The 18,735-nt window shown below is 40.9% G+C and overlaps 1 long non-coding RNA gene across 1 annotated transcript; it reads left to right on the forward strand.

The window, feature by feature from the left end:
• The first annotated feature begins 8,612 nt into the window (after positions 1 to 8,612).
• LOC106510124 (uncharacterized) lies at positions 8,613 to 16,777 on the forward strand. Its single transcript, XR_001308325.3, has 3 exons — positions 8,613 to 9,315; positions 14,736 to 14,851; positions 15,937 to 16,777. It is a non-coding gene; the product is annotated as an uncharacterized LOC106510124 (long non-coding RNA).
• Positions 16,778 to 18,735: the final 1,958 nt, after the last annotated feature.

Below are 18,735 nucleotides of genomic sequence, written 5' to 3' on the forward strand. Positions count from 1 at the left end.
TAGCCTGGGAAACCCCATATGCTGCAGGTGCAGCCCTAAAAAGGACAAAAAGACAAAAAAAAAAGTAGCCATAAAAGTGAAAAAATAGGAGTGATAAAGGTATTTTTTTTGACCTATAAGAGGAAATCTATAAAACTGTACAAAGAAAACTTCAATGAATCAAGACATGTCATTAGTTTGGATAGGAGCACTAGAGTAGAAATGTTATAAAGATGTCAGTTCTCCCCAAGTTGATTTATAGATTCTAATAATTTCAATCAAACTACCTGAAGAATTTTCCTTGTAACTCAATAAAATGTTCAAAAATGTATCTGGAAAAATCTATTGGTGAGAATATCAAAGAATCGATTTTTTAAAAGAGCAATGTTGAAAATCTAATTCATATATTTCAAAAATAGATTCTACAACAACATGAAAGAGATGATGTTATGAGTATAGGATATAAAAAATAGATGAATAGAAAGTAATAGACATCTATAAACATATTTAATTACTTATCAGCTTAATTTATGATAGCCATCACTACACAAAAGATATTTACAGCTCCACCATAAATTTCAAAGTAAAATAGATAATACACCAGAGATAAGTGTATTTTTTAAATTCTCAAAAATATGATGGAAAATGAATTAAGGTTATATTGGATTTTTATACAGATTATGTCTTCCTAAATATTGAAGTAGTAGAAAATTTGGAGAAGATTTTATAAAATAAACTTGTGATATTTCCATATTATGATAATGACATGACTAGAGTAAAAATGAATATTGCCTTTGAAAAATATTTGCAGCAAATATGGCAAAGAGTTGAGATATAATATAAAGAATTCATATAAATTGGCAAGAAAACTTGAAAATATTTTGGGTAAATGGATAAAGAATATGATTATCTAATAAAAAGCACTTCCTCCAGCAGCTGCTTACTTGAGGCACCAGCTTCATAAAAAACATTGTTTATCCCTAAAACTGAGAATAATACCTAGCACATAGCTAGCACTCAATTAATATTTCTTGTACAAATAAGTAAATCTGTTAAAGAAACACAGATATGAAACATGGAGGTACAGTTTACAGTCATCAAAGTTGCAACAACCACAGTGACCCCAAAAGGCTAAATGCTAATTTCCCAATGTGGGAAGATTGAAACAGGTACAGTCATAAATTGCTCCTGGTAACAGAAGGGGTAAACCATATTTGGGCAGCCAGTTAAAAATGGCATATATTTTGACTCAGTAAACCCAGTTTCTGGAATCTAAAAGGGGTAAGCATGGAGAAAATAAAATATATAGTGATGTTCATTGTATTTATTATGATAAAATAATAATGTAGAAATGAAAGCAGAATTCTAAGCTATACCTTAACATGCACCAAAATTAGGTTAAGATAGTCCATGTACAAGAAAAATATCAAGGAAAGTGAAACGAACTATGGAATTGAAAGTATATATGGACTGCTAGGCTTTTAAAAATATAAATAATAATTAAAATCTTTGAAAATGATGAGAGTTTCAGATTTCAATTCTGGAAATAGGCTTAGCATTTTTCCTCTAAAGTATCCCTGTTTTATTGCAAAATTACATAAATGGTCTTTTCTTACTTAATAAAAGGGAGAAGTTTGATACCCATTTCTGTGTCCCTGCAATTATCTATCCTCCCCCTCTCATACACCCATCACACTATCTTGCAATTGCTTATCCACTTAGTGTCTCCTCCATTCGACTCTAAGTTTCTTGAGGATAGAGGCAATATTTTAGTCTTGGTAACTCTCATATTTAGACTCACTCCTGGCACAGTAAGTATTCACCAAATGCTTATTGAATGAATGAGTGAATGAGCAAGGAAGTTGCTTCCACTGAGTGCCCTTGCAAAAGGCCAAGCCCTAGGTAAGGACTTGGTGAGATCGGACTTCTGCTAAACCCTCCTCTGGACACCAGAGCCAAACCAGAGAGCAGGTAGGGGAGACCAGGGCCAAGAAAAGGGAAGAGCTAAACGTCTTTCTTCACTGTCCTCCTGGCCTCTGCTATTCCACACTAGCTTCTGGGACAAAAAAAGAGAACAGCTGAGTAGCCAAGAGGTCCTGATGATGAACTGGAGAAGTGTCCATCATGTGTAGTGACAGGGTGACATAGAGAAGACAGAGAAAGGCAGAGCAAGTGCGAGTGTGCAGCCGAGGAAGGGGTCCCCGTGCTTTGCTGGTTTCTCATGCCTCTCTCTCTCTCTTGCAGTTCCTGGCTGAGGATAGCCCTGTAAGTTCCTCTCTTTTTCTTCTTCATGGCTTTGGAGTTATAGTGCCCAGCACAAGAGCCTAGAGAAGTTTGTACCACTCCTTCTCCCAACAGCTGCAAGGAAATGTCCTTTTTCCCCTACACCCAGCCATTCTGGTTCTGTCTACCTTTCTGTTCCTGGAACCTTCCTGCTCTGCTCTGCTTAAGAGTTTGCTTTCTGAAACAAACAGCCCAATTGAAAAATGCTCAGAAGACCTAAATTGACATTTATCCACAAAGACATATGGAGTGCCAGAAGGCCCATGAAAAGATGCTCAACATTGCTAATTACTAGAGAAATGCAAATCAAAACTACAATTAGGTACCACCTTATACCAGTCAGAATGGCCATCATTAATAAGTCTACAAATAACAATGGCTGGAGAAAAGGGAACACTTCTACATTGTTGGTGGGAATGTAAATTGGTACAACCACTGTGAAAACAGTATGGAGGTTCCTCAGAAAACTAAAAATAAAACTACCATATGATCCAGCGATCCTAGTCCTGGGCATGTATCTGGACAAAACCATAATTTAAAAGGACACATGCACCTATATGTTCATTGCAGGACTATTCACAATAGACAAGACATGGAAACAGCCTAAAGATCCATCAACAGATGAACAGATTAAGAGGATGTGGTACAGATACACAATGGAATACTACTCAGACATAAAAAATAACAAAATAATGCCATTTGAAACAACACGGATGCAAGTAGAGATTCTCATACTAAGTGAAATAAGTCAGAAAGAGAAAGACAAATACCATATGATATCATATATATGTGGAATCTAAAATATGGCACAAACAAACCTATCTATACAATAGAAACAGACGCAGGAACTTAGAGAACAGATCTGTGGTTGCCAAGGGGGAGGGGAAGGTAGTGGGATAGACTGGGAGTTTTGGGTTAGTAGATGCAAACTGTTACATTTAGAATAGATAAGCAATAAGGTCCTACTGTATAACACAGGAACTATTTCCACTTTCCTGGGTTAGACCATGATGGAAAATAATATAAGAGAAGAATGTGTATATATGTATGACTCAGTCATTTTGCTGTACAGCAGAAATGGGCCCAATATTGCAAATCAACTATAATTAAAAAATTATGAAAGAGTTTGCTTCGTGACCTCTTCTGCAAAAGGAGGAGGGCACACCTGAAAAAGGAAGTGCAGCCAGGAGACAATGTCTTCACCTGGTCAGAGGTGTACTAAGGCTCCTGGGGGCTTTCCAGATGGAAGTCCCTATTAGAAACAAGGAGGCAGCTCTGGAAGAAATATTCCCAGGAACTGTCTCATCCAAATCTTTGATCCAGCTCAGGACAAACTCCCATCATGCCATCGTTTTTACCTACAAACCCATTATTTGATATACCCTGTTTCGGCTACTTACCTACTAGTCTGAGCAAGAGTCAGAGCGTTTTGGGTGTGGAAGGAGGAAATGCTTATTCATTTGTCAGATTCATTTCAGGCTCTGATATTCATAAAGAATCATACAAGAAAGTCCCATGACTACCCCTGAGTAATGTGGGCTCCCCCCTTCCTTAGCAACCACTAAGCAAGAGATGAGGGTTTTGCAGCCTATCCAAACTTAAGGTCTCTCTCTTCCTTCCTTCCTTCCTTCCTTCCTTCCTTCCTTCCTTTTTTCTTTCTTTCCTTTTTTTTTTCTTTTTAGGGCTACACCTGCAGCATATCGAAGTTCCCAGGCAAGGGGTCAAAGAAGAACTGCAGCTGCTGGCCTACACCACAGCTCACAGCAACACTGGATCCTTAACCCACTGAGCGAGGCCAGGGGTCAAACCATGTCCTCATGGATACTAGTTGGGTTCCTTACCACTGAGCCACAACAGGAACTCTTCTCCTTCTCTTTCTTTCTCAAGCAGAGAGCATCATTTAGTAGAAAGAGTATGGTCCTAAAATTCAGCCAATGAGGATCAAATCCTATCTTTGCTACATTCTAGCTTTGTGACCATGGGCAAAATAGCCTGAGCCTCAGTTGTTGGTTTACACATCGGACACAATGATGATGACCCTCTCGGTATTAGTAAGGATTCAGTGACCTCATCTAAAGGGTATAACTAGATGCCTGGTGCCCAGAGGAAACTTGACTCCTGCAAGTTCCTTCCATCAGCTGCCCACACAAAAGCTGTGCCTGCTGCTCTTCCATCCACCATGGACCATCATCTTCCAAGGTGAAGTGATAATGATGACATGCTCCCTCTACCCTGTAAGAAAGTGAGCATGATGAACCTATGAGGCTAAAAATTTACTTTCAAGTGCTATTCAAGAGATATGTGCTGGAAAGCCCCTGTACAGTACCTTGAACTTGAGGGCCCATGACTTTATGCACCTGGCAGTCCCTTCAAGCGAGGAGGAAGAGAGTCAGGCTTCAGAAGTCACCTGCTCCTGAGTGAAAAGTCAGTTTGTGAGGAAAAAGCAAAATTGTCAGAGGAAGCTATAAGCAGATAGGCTTTGTGGGAAAGTGGATGCAAGAGAGCAACAGGCACATGGAGGAGGGATACCTCAGGTGTGAATTGAGTCCATCTGCAGTCTCTTACAGACTGGCTGATTCTCCAGGTCCCACACTTTATCTGTGAAGGAAATACAATGATTCTGAGATGCTGGGGAAGGGAGGGAAGAGAACTGAATGAAATGATTTACTACAAGGGTGGGAAAAGACATGCTGTTTTACAAGGAACTCAAGCTTCATCGTACCAAAAGCAGTCTCCAGCAACAATGGCTTATGTAACTGCCCAGCTTTCTGGGGAAGATTATGTATTTCTGTGGGAAAGAACGTCAAACCTTGTAAGGATGGAAGTTCAAGGGAATGACTACCCTCCAGGGGTAGCAGAGTTCAATGCAGACAAGACTTGTCATGGAGTGGGGAGACACAGGGTGTGCTTATCAGGCTTCCCTAGGAAGTTATGGGTAGAAACTGATAATTCAGTGGTGTCAATGAGATGGGTGCTAATTCTGTTGACCTGGTTCTGCAAGACCTGTGCTGAGAATACAAATGAGTCTCCCCAGGTGTTCTGAGTCTCACTGCCCTGGTATTATATTTGTTCTCTCTAGACCTGTTTTCACTTCCTGTGCTGACAGCCAACATCCTCATGGCCAACCAAGGGGAGTCCAGTGACCCCATCTGTGAGACTCAGCTCTCTCTACAGCAGTCAGATGTCCAAATCCAATTCCACTTCTTCAGAAATGACTGGGCCCTGGGGTCAGTTTGGAGCAGTTCCTCAAATGTCCAGATCACCGCCATGTGGGGAGAAGGCTCAGGGTCTCACTGGCACAAGGCACAGATGGTGTCAGTAAGTCCCTGGCACTTATAGAAACAAAGCCAGCAATCCCAAATCATGTGCATAGTGAGTTTTGGTAAAAAGGGACATGGAGGCTGGAAAAATGAGGGTAGAGCAGGGCATCATTTAGAACTTAGCTCCTTCTTCTCCCATAAGGTGGGAATGAGGGTCTATTCCAGAGAGAGTCTGCTGCTGTCCTAAGCTCCCCTCATTTCTCTTCTTTTTTTTAAATTTATTTTTTATTGTTATTTCCCCCAACACACTTTTTTTTCCCACTGTACAGCATGGGGACCCAGTTATACCTACATGTATACATAATTTTTTCTCCCATTGTCATGCTGCGTTTTAAGTATCTAGACATGGTTCTCGGTGCTACACAGAAGGATCTCATTATTAACCCATTCCAAAAGCAATAATTTGCATCCATTAACCCCAAGCTCCCAATCCCTCCCACTCCCTCCCCCTCCCCTCCCTCCCCCTGGGCAACCATAAGTCTATTCTCCAAGGTCATGATTTTCTTTTCTGTGGAAAAGTTCATTTGTGCTGTGTATTAGATACCAGATATGAGTGATATCATATGGTATTTGTCATTCTCTTTCTGACTTACTTCACTCAGTATGAGAGTCTCTAGTTCCATCCATGTTGCTGTAAATGGCATTATGTCATTCTTTTTTATGGCTAAGTAGTATTCCATTATATATATATAACCACATCTTCCTAATCCAGCCATCTGTTAATGGATATTTGGGTTGTTTCCATGTCTTGGCTATTGTGAATAGAGCTGCAATGAACATGCAGGTGCATGTGCTTTTTAAGGAAAATTTTGTCCAGATATATGCCCAAGAGTGAGATTGCTGGATCATATGGTAGTTCTATGTATAGATTTCTAAGGTATCTCCATACTGTTCTCCATAGTGGCTATACCAGCTTACATTTCCACCAACAGTGCAGAAGGGTTCTCTTTTCTCCACACCCCCTCCAGCACTTGTTTTTTGTGGACTTATTAATGATGGCCATTCTTACTGGTATGAGATGGTATCGCATGGTAATTTTGATTTGCATTTCTCTAATAATCAGGGATGTGGAGCATTTTTTCATGTGCTTGTTGGCCATCTGTTTATCTTCCTTGGAGAAATGTCTATTCAGATCTTTTGCCCATTTTTCCGTTGGGTTGTTGGCTTTTTTGCTATTGAGTTGTATAAGTTGATTATACATTCTAGAGATTAAGCCCTGGTCAGTTGCATCATTTGAAACTATTTTCTCCCATTCCTGTAAGTTGTCTTTTTGTTTTCTTTTTGGTTTCTTTTGCTGTGCAAAGCTTATCAGTTTGATTAGGTCCTATTGATTTATTTTTGCTTTTATTTCTATTGCTTTGGGAGTCCTCTCATTTCTAATAATGCTTTAGTACTGGAATGGTTATCAAGAGACCTCAGGAATCACAAAACGTCAGAAAATCCACCCCTTTCCTTTTAACTTTACCTTTCCTATTATGAAATAATCAGATATATACTGAGTGCCCATAATTATGCTATAGAGTCTGGGTAGAATACAAATAGAGTGCCAGGCATAATCACTACGGGCAGGGAGCTGACAGAGAAATAGCCTCATACCAAACCGAACACTCTAGGGGTTGAGAGAAGACAGACCCATTTTATATCAGGACAATTAGAGAAGATAAAATTGAAGCGGGGGGGGGGTCTTGAGGTAGATTTAAAATGAAGGGAGAGAAGCAACTTATCATCTTGTATGATGCCACTTTAAAGGAGGGCTAATATTTTCCATCATCCTTCCTAGTGCTCAACACAAGACTTGAATTCATTGTCGCACAGACCAAGCCCCGGAATTTTTCCCTGGAGTTGCCCACCCTACCCCCCTAGAGGAATCAGCCTCCTGAAGTGAGCACATCATAAGTCGAGGAGCCTCAAATGACTAAAGGCTGAGAAGTGAGGATCTCACCTTCCCCAGAAATACCCTAAAAATTGACACCCACCCTCCTCAATTCCTACTCTGGTTTTGCTCTAAATTTTCCAACCCATCTGCTGTCATTTATAGGGCAGTACAAACCAGTTCAGCCTTGATGTTTCCCGGAGTCAGGCCTCACCTGCTGTCTCCTGTCCACACAGGGATCCCTGTGTCTTTTGTCTCCATGGAAACGCTACCTCCAAGGGGGCAGGTGGTTGAAGAGAAGATGCTGGCTGGTCCTTGTCTGCTCTGAGTCTGAAGGCACAGGGGGCATCATGTTTTCCTGACACAGAGAGGACACAAAGGGGAGCCTGGAGAGGAAAACTTGGCTTTTCTAGGTAACAAATCATTGTTATCACTGAAAGCCAGGCTGGGGGACTCTATTGTACAGCTGACAATTGCTACAGCCTCATTCAGAGTGTGGTGGTGAACTTCACCATGGGAGGTGAGATTCACCCTCTTGCAGTTCACCCAGAGGCTCTCAAACTGGGCTCAGGGATCCTACTGGGTGATGAGAACACTTTAAGATAGCCAGAGGGACCCGAGGTATGAAGAGCTAATTCTTTTCTGACAAAGGCCGACCTCCCAAAATAAATAGCTGCCTTAGGGAAGCTACAAATTTGGTAGAAAAAAAAATAAGAAGAGAGTAAAATGAAAGCAATGACAGAACACTGTTGCAGTCAGCAAGCTGGAGGAAACCTTCATCCTCACAGCTCTGGGGTAAAGGCCGACACCAGTTCTGTCCAATATGGTGGCCACTGGTCACGTTGCGCTTATTTACATTTAAATTAACTAAAATAAAAATACACTCCTTCATTCACACTAGTCACATTTCAAGTGGCTACCACACAGGACAGTACAGATGTAGGATGTTTTCACTGTTGCAGGAAGTTCTGTTGGACAGCTCTGCTCTAATGATTGAATCTGAAATGTGGGGTCAGTGAGATCTGAGAGTGGTTGGGGATGTGTTATGCTGAGGGGATGCAGGGGAGGTGGTGAACAGTCAATCAAGCAGAGAGGACCCTCTCTGACAGCCCACTGTCTTCCTCAAATCCAATGTCTCGTCCTGTCCTTGCCTTCAGGTCTCCCGGGGCCCAGGCTGCCATGGGGGAAGTGGTGGAGCTTCACTGTGAGGCCCAGAGGGGCTCTCCCCCAAGCCTGTACCAGTTCTATCATGAGGATGTCACCCTGCGGAGCAGCTCAGCATCCTCTGGAGAAGGAACATCCCACAACCTCTCTGCAGAACATTCTGGAAAATCCTGTGTCAGGCCAACAATAGCCTAGGAGCCCAGCCCAGTGAGGCAGTGCTTTTCAATGTCATTCAGCTTGAGCCTTGGCTATGGGCTCTCTTTCAAAAGATAAACTCCAAGCATGCCAGTGTATGAGGAAGAGTATTTCGTGAAGACTGGATTTCCTCAGTGACTTACAGTGGAAACAGAGACAGGAGGTCATGAAAATTAGTTGCTAGCCTCCCACTAGCCTGAGAGGAGTGGGCTACACTCCAGGGCATTGGACAAATAACTGAACATCACTTAACCATTTCAAACTAAGGCAAAATGCACTGGAACGCCTGCCCGATTCCGCACTTCACACCCCTTCCTCTGGAGTATCTTCAGGATTCCAGCCTGAGTCCCTGACCTCTGAGCCTCACCCACAGAACACTCTCCTCAGAGGTCCCCTAGGACAAAGGCCATGCCACCTTCTGGTTGCAGTGACTGGGGGACGCTGCTTGGTTTCCTGGCAACTACTGCTCTGTTTTTTACCTGTGGCTCCAGAGGAAGTCAGGTTTGTAACTTCTGCTTTCACTCTTTGTGGCTCCATCATTGATTATCACCAAAAGTGCTGCTGTGTGGACCAGACAGAATACACTAATCTTGGGAGCTGTCACCCAGTGGGTGGGGCTGCCAGATTAAATTAACCCTCCAAGAATGTGCTTTACATATGTGGGGTCAAGTGAGACTGATTGCACATTTACATTTATTTCAAGAGAGCCCTTTAACAAAAATAGCTATTTATTAGAAGCAATCTCTATGGAGATGCACAAATAAGAGAAATACAACAGGAAGCTAGATTTTAAAAGAAATAATCTGAGTATTCCAAGTATTATAGAATATAATGCAATGTGTGTATATATGTATATATTTATATTTTTATTGAAGTGTAGCTGACTTACAATATTGTGTTTCTGTGGTTATATATAAACCAGTATATATTCTCTTTCATATTCTTTTCCATGATCCTCTATTACAGGATACTAAATGTAGTTCCCTGGGTTATAGAGCAAGACCTTGTTATTTATCTATTTTATACATAGCTGTTTGCATGCATTAATCCCAAGCTCCTACTTTATCCCTCCCCCACCCCTCTCCCCTTTGGTAACCATAAGTTTGTTTTCTATGTCTGTGAGTCTGTTTCTGTTTTGTAAATAAATTTGTGTCATATTTCAGATTCTATGTAAGTGATACTGTAGCGTACTGGTCCTCCTCTTTCTGATAAATCCCAGATCCATCCATGTTGCCACAATGGCATTTTTTCTTTCTTTTTAAGGCTGAGTAGTATGTATATGAGTACTATACACATACACACAATGGATACTTTATCCATTCATTCATCTGTTGTTGATGGACATTTAGGTTGCTTTCATGTCTTGGCTATTGTGAGTAGTGAACATTAGGGTGCATGTATATTTTCTAGTCAGAGTTTTCTTCAGATATATGCCCTGGACTGGAATTGCTGGATCATATGGCAACTCTATTTTTAGTTTTTTAAGGAACATCCACACTCTCTTCCATAGCAGCTGCACCAATTTACTTTCCCACAAACAATGTAGAAGTGTTCCCTTTTCTCCACACCCTCTCCAGGATTTGTTACTTGTAGACTTCTTAGTGATAGCCATTCTGACCTGTGTAAGGTGGTACTTCATTGCAGTTTTGATTTGCATTTCTTTAATAATTAGCGATGTTGAGCATCTTTTCTTGTGCCCTTTGGAAATCCATACGCCATCTTTGGAGTAATGTCTATTTAGGTCTTCTTCCCATTTTTTGATTGGGTTTTTTGTTTTTTGTTATTGAGTTGTATGAGCTGTTTGTATGTTTTTGAAACTAAGCCTTTGTTGGATGCATCCTTTGTAAATATTTTCTCCCAGTCCGTAAGTAGTCTTTTTGTTTTGTTTATTATGTTTTTGTTTACCTTGGCTGGGTGAAATCTTTTAAGTTTGATTAGGTCGCATTTGTTTATTTTTGCTTTTATTGATATTGCCTTGGGAGATCAACCTAAGAAAACATTGCTATGATTTACGTCAGAGAATGTTTTGCCTATGTTCTCTTCTAGGAGTTTTATGTTGTCATGTCTTATATCTAAGTCTTTAAGCCATTCTGAGTTTACTTTTGTGTATTCATGTGAGAGTGTGTTCTAACTTTATTGATTTACATGTTGTCGTCTAGCTTTCCCAACACAACTTGCTGAAGAGACTGTCTTTTCTCCATACAATGTGTATATGAGTATAGTATATAACTGGCATATTAATATAACTGTTATATTGTAACATACATTATTATAATTATATGTGATAATATATTACATAATAGAAAAAGCATTGGACTGGAAGTAAAGAGAAGTTCTAGCCACAGTTTTGCCACTTCTGGGAGCAAGATATATTAAAAACCTATAAAAATAATTTGCTCTCTCTGAGCTTCATTTTCTTTCTCCCAAAATGGGGCTATTAATGCACCCTCTTCTTGCCATCATAGAGGCATTCTGAGGATGATGTAAGATAAAGAATCATTTTAGATAAAATGTGTTACCTCATTTACTCCTTTAGTTATACCCCAATTCATTCCATGAGGGACTTCAGAAAGCTTGTGACAAAAACCATGTAAAATCAGAGAAGAATGAATTGTGAATAGAGAATCAAGCCCATGACAAACATTAATAGATGGAAGTCAGCCACAGCTTGCTTGCTTCAACTTGTGCTCACACAAAGAGAAGTCCCAGGCTGCCCCTTTTGGTAACAGGATGGTGCTGACTGCCCCAAGCCCACCTCTTCCCCCAAAGAAGATTCTACGGGGCACACAAAGCCATCTAACAGTTTGACAATAGTCAATCAGATATCACTACCTCGACTCCAAAAAGTCACTTATTCTAGAATTAATGTAGGCTAGGTCTTTTACCCACAATAAAATAATCACATTTTCTCTTCCAATTCAGTCCCCTCCCATCACCTTTTTCAGTTCTCAAACCTAAGAAGAGCTGTTAATCTTAAGAGAGGCTTTTGATGTTTCTCTTTGGGGAACCTGTTCAGTTCTTTTACCTTTTTTGGAAAGGCTCTTGTAATGTTATGCCACAATGCATGTAGTAGATGGATTAGTGACACTGAGCCTATTGGTACCAAGGACAGCTCTTCCATCCTTAAGGGCCTCCCAGATATCCAGCAAGCTCACAGAAAGACAAATGCCAAAATTAGGGGAAATCCTTCCTAACATCTAGGAAAGGGAAGGGATCCCAGCCTCTTTTTAGTATCCCTCAATCACAAAATAAACTTATTAAAATGCCCCGTTCCAAGAGTCTCCAGAGCGAAATGTTGTCCCCACAAAGCTCCTGAGCAGAGGGACAAAACGGAGCCTGGTACACACCAAACGAGTGGTTGTAGATCTCCATGGCTCTTAAGGGCATTTAGAGAGTTTGGAACTGCCCTACCTGGAGGAGAGAGAAAGGAAGAAGATAGACTCCAGCAGGGTGAAGGCTACCTCCATGCTGAGGGATCCCAATACAATTGATGCTTATTTCATTTAAATATTCACTTTTAAAACTTTCCAGGAGGGACTGTATTTCGCTTGTGCAAAGCAAATCAGTGGTGGCCAAGTAATTAAAATCCTCGAGAATTCAAAATCATGGGCCCCTTAATTTCAAAATCAAGTATGTCCTGAATTTATGTTATAGGATTTCTCTGAACTGTGTCTACAGAATCATAGCCTCTTACATCTGGAAGAAACCAGGTCAAAAATCACATGGTACATCTCCAGGGGAAGCCATTCACCTTGTCATCTATATAGACAGCATCCCATAGAGTTGAGCAGCATGACCCTGGATTCAATAAATCTGTCTACACAACAGAATCATCATAGAATACAACAAAAGAAAAAATCTCACCCCACCCCAGATTTGCTGAATCTAAATTTCTAGAAATGAGGGCCAAGAAACAGTATTTATGTAAGTTCCCTGGGTAATGCAAACACACAACCAGGTTAGGGTTAGTTTGGGCTAATTAGTAAAATTAACAACAACAATAATACAAATGATAGTAGCAAATATTGAGTGCTTACTGTGTGCCAAATAATGTTATCATCACTTAGCATGCATTGACTAATTTAATCTGCATATGAGAGGTCTTATGATTATTACTCTTTTCCCCATTTCACAAACAGAGAAACAGAGATTCAGGAATGTTGAGGAACCCTAAAATGACCCAACTACAAGCTGGCTGAGGACGTGTGGTCCCAGAGCTCTTGTTTAATGCACCTCACTATACTCCCAAGGTCTACAGATGTTAAGTGACTCACTTAGGTTACCCAGCCAGTAGCAAAATCCCTAAATTTCCAGGTGTAAAACACCTGCTGTCTGCCCTTGGGAAGACAGGCATTTTGCATATCTCATTCATTCCACTGATTCAGTGCCAGGCACAATGCCAGGAGCTAGAGACACAGTGGAACAGTCAGGAACTTACTGCCAAGGGTTAACACATGCAGGGGCTCATGCGGAATGTGGGATGCTTCTCCTCACTGTAAACTTGCCAGCAAGTGGCCTTCTTGACCATCATCTACTGATATGTGAAATGAGTGGACTCTTTCTATGCCAAATCCACACTAAAGAGAGCTTCCCTCTGGCAAACACGAGTTTGCTGCCTCTCAGGAGTGGGTTTTGGTGCCAGGCCCCACAGGTGAGGCCTCTAGGTCTAGCCCACATGTGTGTGTTGGTTCATTTATTCAACAGCTAGAGTGCATGGACTGTGAGCTAAGGAGGCTGGACTTCTCCTTCTGACTTATTCAGCACTCAAAAAAAAAAAAAAGAATTTTGGAAATGGCACAAAAATAGAAATTTGAACATGCCGTTTCTGCATCTCTCTCACTTTCTGAGACTAAGCTCATGCTATTTCAGGAAAAACCCCTTCTCCCAGCCCCACCCTTCCATCCCTGTCTGATTCCTATATGTCAATTCATATGTCACTGTCTCTGAGTTGTCTCAGTAACTGTTCTCCCAACCCTGCTTTCAGAAATAATAATGAATATCATAATTCTTAATGATAATAATAGCTAATCCTTAACATAGCACTTACTTTGTGCTGGGTACTCTTCTAAAGGCTCAATGTATGTTGACTGATTGTATAGAGTATTGTGTACATATAAGGGAATTAGGCACTGAGAGGGTAAGAAAGTGAAATGAGGTCACACAGCTAGTAAATGACAAAGCCTAGTTTTGAAACCACAAGTTTAGCTCCGGAATCAATACAAAACTGCCATAGAGTTAAGGCAATATTTTATGATATATTTTGGGATTCCAAAAAAAACCGCTTTAAGTGTAAACTAAAAACTCATGGTGATTTTTTATATATATTCACATAATTATAATCCATTTTCTTCCTGTATATTGTAAGCACTGTTCTTGTCTAAGACTTCATCTCATTCAGAGTTTGAATCTTTTTCTGAACCACTTTAGCCAGCAGCAGTATTCACAGGCACCTTTAGATTTAATAATTCTGAGGCATATCAGAGAGTGCAGAGCTTTATTTAAAGTCCAAGTTCCTTTTTTTCCCCTTGATTAAATTATGTGTTACTGAAACTTAAGTATCTTTTCTGGGACAGTAGCCCAATATTATGGAAAGATACTTACAGATTCTATATCTTTGAGGGAAATGAGCAATGCTATTGATGAATATTTCCAACTATCTGATTATTTTTCTCTGAATTTGACTCAGACATACTCAATTGAGATTTGTCTTGGTCATACCAGACCTCAGGGGGTGCCCCAATGAGCTTCCCCAAACTGCTCGTGCACAGGCGTATCAAGCAGCAGGCTACCAAACTTGCAAGACCCTGTGCCTATCTGGGTTCAGGATCCTCTGAAACTGTCTACACTTCAGCCCCTTTGCTGTCTTTCTTCCCCTCCAAATTCACGGTACCAAGGATTAAAACATACTTCTGTGCTCTCAGAAACCTGTCCAGCCCAGATCTCCGTGAACGCCTCTGCTGCAGCTCACCTAACCCAGCCAGGGACCAGGAGCCCATGGAAAGCAATGATGAGTACTGAGGAAAGATGTAGGGATGAGGTGAGGCTTGCATGGATGTTCCAGTCTTCCCAGGTCCTGCCGAGGCTCGTTTGGGGTTTCCAAGATAAGTATGAAGCATGTGGTCAGAAAAAGTGCCAATGTGAGCCCTTGGCCACCATGTTCTTCCTAACCGTGTCCCCTTTCTCAGTGAATCCAGCGTGTGTGTGTTTTTTCCCCCAGGTCTGGAGCACCCATCTGAAGATTTAGGCAGTGCTTATTTTTTAAATTAAGGTATAGTTGATTTACAATGTTGTGCCAGTTTCTACTGTACAGCAAAGTTACTCAGTTATATATATATATATATATATATATATATATATATATATATATATATGCATTCCCTTATATTATCTTCCATCATGGTCTATCCTAAGAGACTAGATATAGGTCCCTGTGCTATAAAGCAGGACCTCATTTCTTATCCATTCTATTTTTTTAAATCCAGTCTAAATGTGGTAGTTTGTATCTACAAACCCAAAACTCCCAATCCATCCCGCTCCCTGCCCTCTCACCCTTGGCAACCACAAGTCTGTTCTCTATGTGTGTGAGTCTGTTTCTGTTCTGTAGGTAGGTTCATTTGTGCTACATTTTAGATTCCACATATGAGTGATGTCATGTGGTATTTGTCTTTCTCTTTCTGATGGGGCAGTGCTTCTGTCTTTGCTGGAGCGGAAGGGGAAAGTGAGCTGCTGGACACAGCGGAGTTCTTCAGAGCAGTCACTTCTGCCCCTAGGCAATCATCACTCTGCACAGGAGAAGAAAATTAGGTCTCTCCTGATGATTGCATCTTTCAGAGCCTCTATTGTGTCTCTTTCCTGTCTTGGGACAGAGGCTGAAATCCTGGGGGATGAAATTTAAGGACTGGGCTATAAGAGGCTGGTTGTCTCTCACTGCTCATGATTTTCTAATTTCCTCCCCAGCAGAGCACCTCGGAACACGTCTCGGAGGCAAAGTGGGTCTATGTTCCTGGCTTTTCTCTTCTCTTTATTCTCCCTAAATGAAGCAGGTGGTTCAATGTATTAGACACAGTGGGCCCTCAACAAAACATCAGCCTTCTTTTTCTTCATGAGCTTTTTCCTCCTCAGGACTCCTCTGCTGTCTATTTAGAGGTGAAGAAAGAACAGCCCACAGCAGCCTCAGCTGAGCAGCAGTAAAAGGAACCTGTAGTTGGAGCTCTTCTTAAGAAGTCTGAAAATCAGGAGTTCCCATCGTGGCACGCGGAAACAAATCCGACTAGGAACCATGAGGTTGAGGGTTCGATCCCTGGCCTTGCTCAGGGGGTTGGGGATCCAGCGTTGCTGTGAGCTGTGGTGTAGGTCACAGACATGGCTTGGATCTGGCATTGCTGTGGCTGTGGGGTAGGCTGACAGTTGTAGCTCCGATTAGACCCCTAGCCTGGGACCCTGCATATGCTGCAGGTGCGGCCCTAAAAAGACAAAAAAAAAAAAGTCTGAAAATCAGATAATAACAGATCTTCAGACTTGGTAATGGTATTTATTCTGGAGCTGAATCTCAGCTTCTGCTTTCAAATGGTGCATGTGCTCCCCAATTAACCACAGTATCTGCCGCTTGGTATTGTTTCCTTGAATCTGAGCCAAGTGACAGCTGCCATTTAGTCCCTCAAACATCCAATTATTTACTCACAATAGACTTAAGAAAAGAGTGCCTCTTTTACCCATGTCTCTGGCAAAAGTAGGAAAATAAAAGACAGAAAAAGAAGAGTCTGTGGTTTCAAGAAGAGATCATTTCCTTGTAAAAGTAAAAAGTATTCCTATATATATGCAAATAAAGTGTGTCTTTGTTGATTAAATACAAATAAAGATACCATTATAAAACATATTATAGCAAGAATTATGATAGGCTAGAGGAAGATGCATGTTGAAGAAATTAATGAACTAAAAAATAAAGAACTGAACTTTAAAGAGGGCTGCTTTTTAGTGTTCATAAATTAAATATCACCACTATAAAATGCAGTTATGTGCTCAGTAGGAAACAAAGAGTTTTCCAAGTACAAAAACTTTCACAGAGGGTAAATCTATAAAAGAATGTCTATTGAGGGCAAAAATATTATGTTTCCTGAAGAGAATCAAGCGTTGGCTGATGTTTGGGAAGTTGAAAATATGTTCTAAGAGCTGAAAGGCTAAGTGCAGAAAAATTTTTAACTAACACATGGTATTTTCTACAGCAGTTTATAAAAGTATAAATAAAAATACTGCACCTGGAATAGCTATATTTATTTTGATATTGTTTAGAATTAAGAGGGGATTAAAAGCTTTGTTCATGATGCTAAGAGTGTACTGAGATAAGTTATAGCGCATAGGAGTTCTGTGTACCAAACCACCCTAAAACTTAATGGCTTAAATCAAGTTCCGCTTATTTATCTTACGATGTGGCAGCACAGTAACTTGGCCTGGGTTTATCTCTACAGTTGTTCAGACCAGGGCAGTGCTGGACTGCTCATTGGCTGGACTCGCGCATTTCTGCTATCAGCTGATAGTTGGGTTTGGGCTGACCGGTTTATAGCAAAGCAGTGAAGGCAGAAGCATGCAAAACTTCCTGAGACTTTCAGAACTCTCACATCTTTGCTTCTGCCTCTCTTTATTGGTCAAGACACAAGGCCAGACCACATTCATTTTATGCAAGAAGCTACAAAGTCACTTAAAAGTTCCCAGATGTAGCTTGAAGAGAGTTTGTGGCCATTTTTGCATTTACCACAATTTTGAAAAGTGAACTTAGTCTGGACAAAATTAGTGAGAAAAAATACAAATAGGCTCCCACAGTGGTCAGTGCAGTCAACTTGCTCGGCTTTGCAATGATAAAGAATTAAATTCAGGATTTCCCGTCATGGTGCAGTGGAAATGAATCTGACTGGGATCCATGAGGATGCAGGTTCAATCCCTGGCCTCGCTAAGTGAGTTAGGGATCTGGTGTTGCCATGAGCTGTGGCGTAGGTCACAGGTGCGGCTTGGATCTGGTGTTGCTATGGCTGTGGTGTGGACTGGCAGCTGTAGCTCAGACTCGACATCTAGTCTGGGAAACTCCCTATGCTATGGGTGCAGCCCTAAAAAGACAAAAAAAAATTAAATTCTATAATTACATTATTCATGAGAAATCACTCTATACTAAAAAAGAACACATCTCAAACTCAGTAATTAAAATCATGAGCCAGATAAATTCCTGGGATTATGAACCCAGGTCAGTACCTTACTTGATGAGTAAGATGCAGAGTATGTTGGTATGTATATGTGAATTTTAGGTGGTTTACTTGTGACATGATACCAAAGAGAACTGAAAGAAAATAACTTGTTCATGTCATGGACCTTGGCTCCCCACCAAAGACTAGATCAAATACTTGACCTTTTTAGCGGATGATACCATCCATTTAAACACTATTTCTCCGGGAAACGTTCATTAGTAATTACCCCAAATTGTTACCCTATTCGTTAAAATCAGGTTCTAGGAGTTCCCCTCGTGGCTTAGTGGAAACAAATCTGACTAGCATCCATGAGGACGCAGGTTCAATCCCTGGTCTCGCCCAGTGGGTTAAGCATTGCGGTGAGCTGTGGCTTAGGTTGCAGATAAAGCTTGGATCCTGCATTGCTGTGGCTGTGGTGTAGGCCAGCAGCTACAGCTCTGATTTGACCCCTAGCCTGGGAACCTCCATATGCCTCAGGTGTGGCCCTCAAAAGACAAAAATAAAAATAAAAATAAAATTAGGTTCTAGAAAGAAAAGGGAGGGATTGAACTATGTATCCCAAATTATGGATCTGAAAAACAAATTAAAAAAAAAAAATCTGGAGTTCCTGTCGTGGCGCAGTGGTTAACGAATCCGACTAGAAACCATGAGGTTGCGGGTTCGGTCCCTGCCCTTGCTCAGTGGGTTA

The sequence above is a fragment of the Sus scrofa genome, chromosome 4, assembly GCF_054392235.1.
Source record: "Sus scrofa isolate SSC_HxYL_T2T_F1_AM1 chromosome 4, Sscrofa_HxYL_maternal_Yorkshire_Landrace_v2.0, whole genome shotgun sequence".
Lineage (NCBI taxonomy): Eukaryota > Metazoa > Chordata > Mammalia > Artiodactyla > Suidae > Sus > Sus scrofa.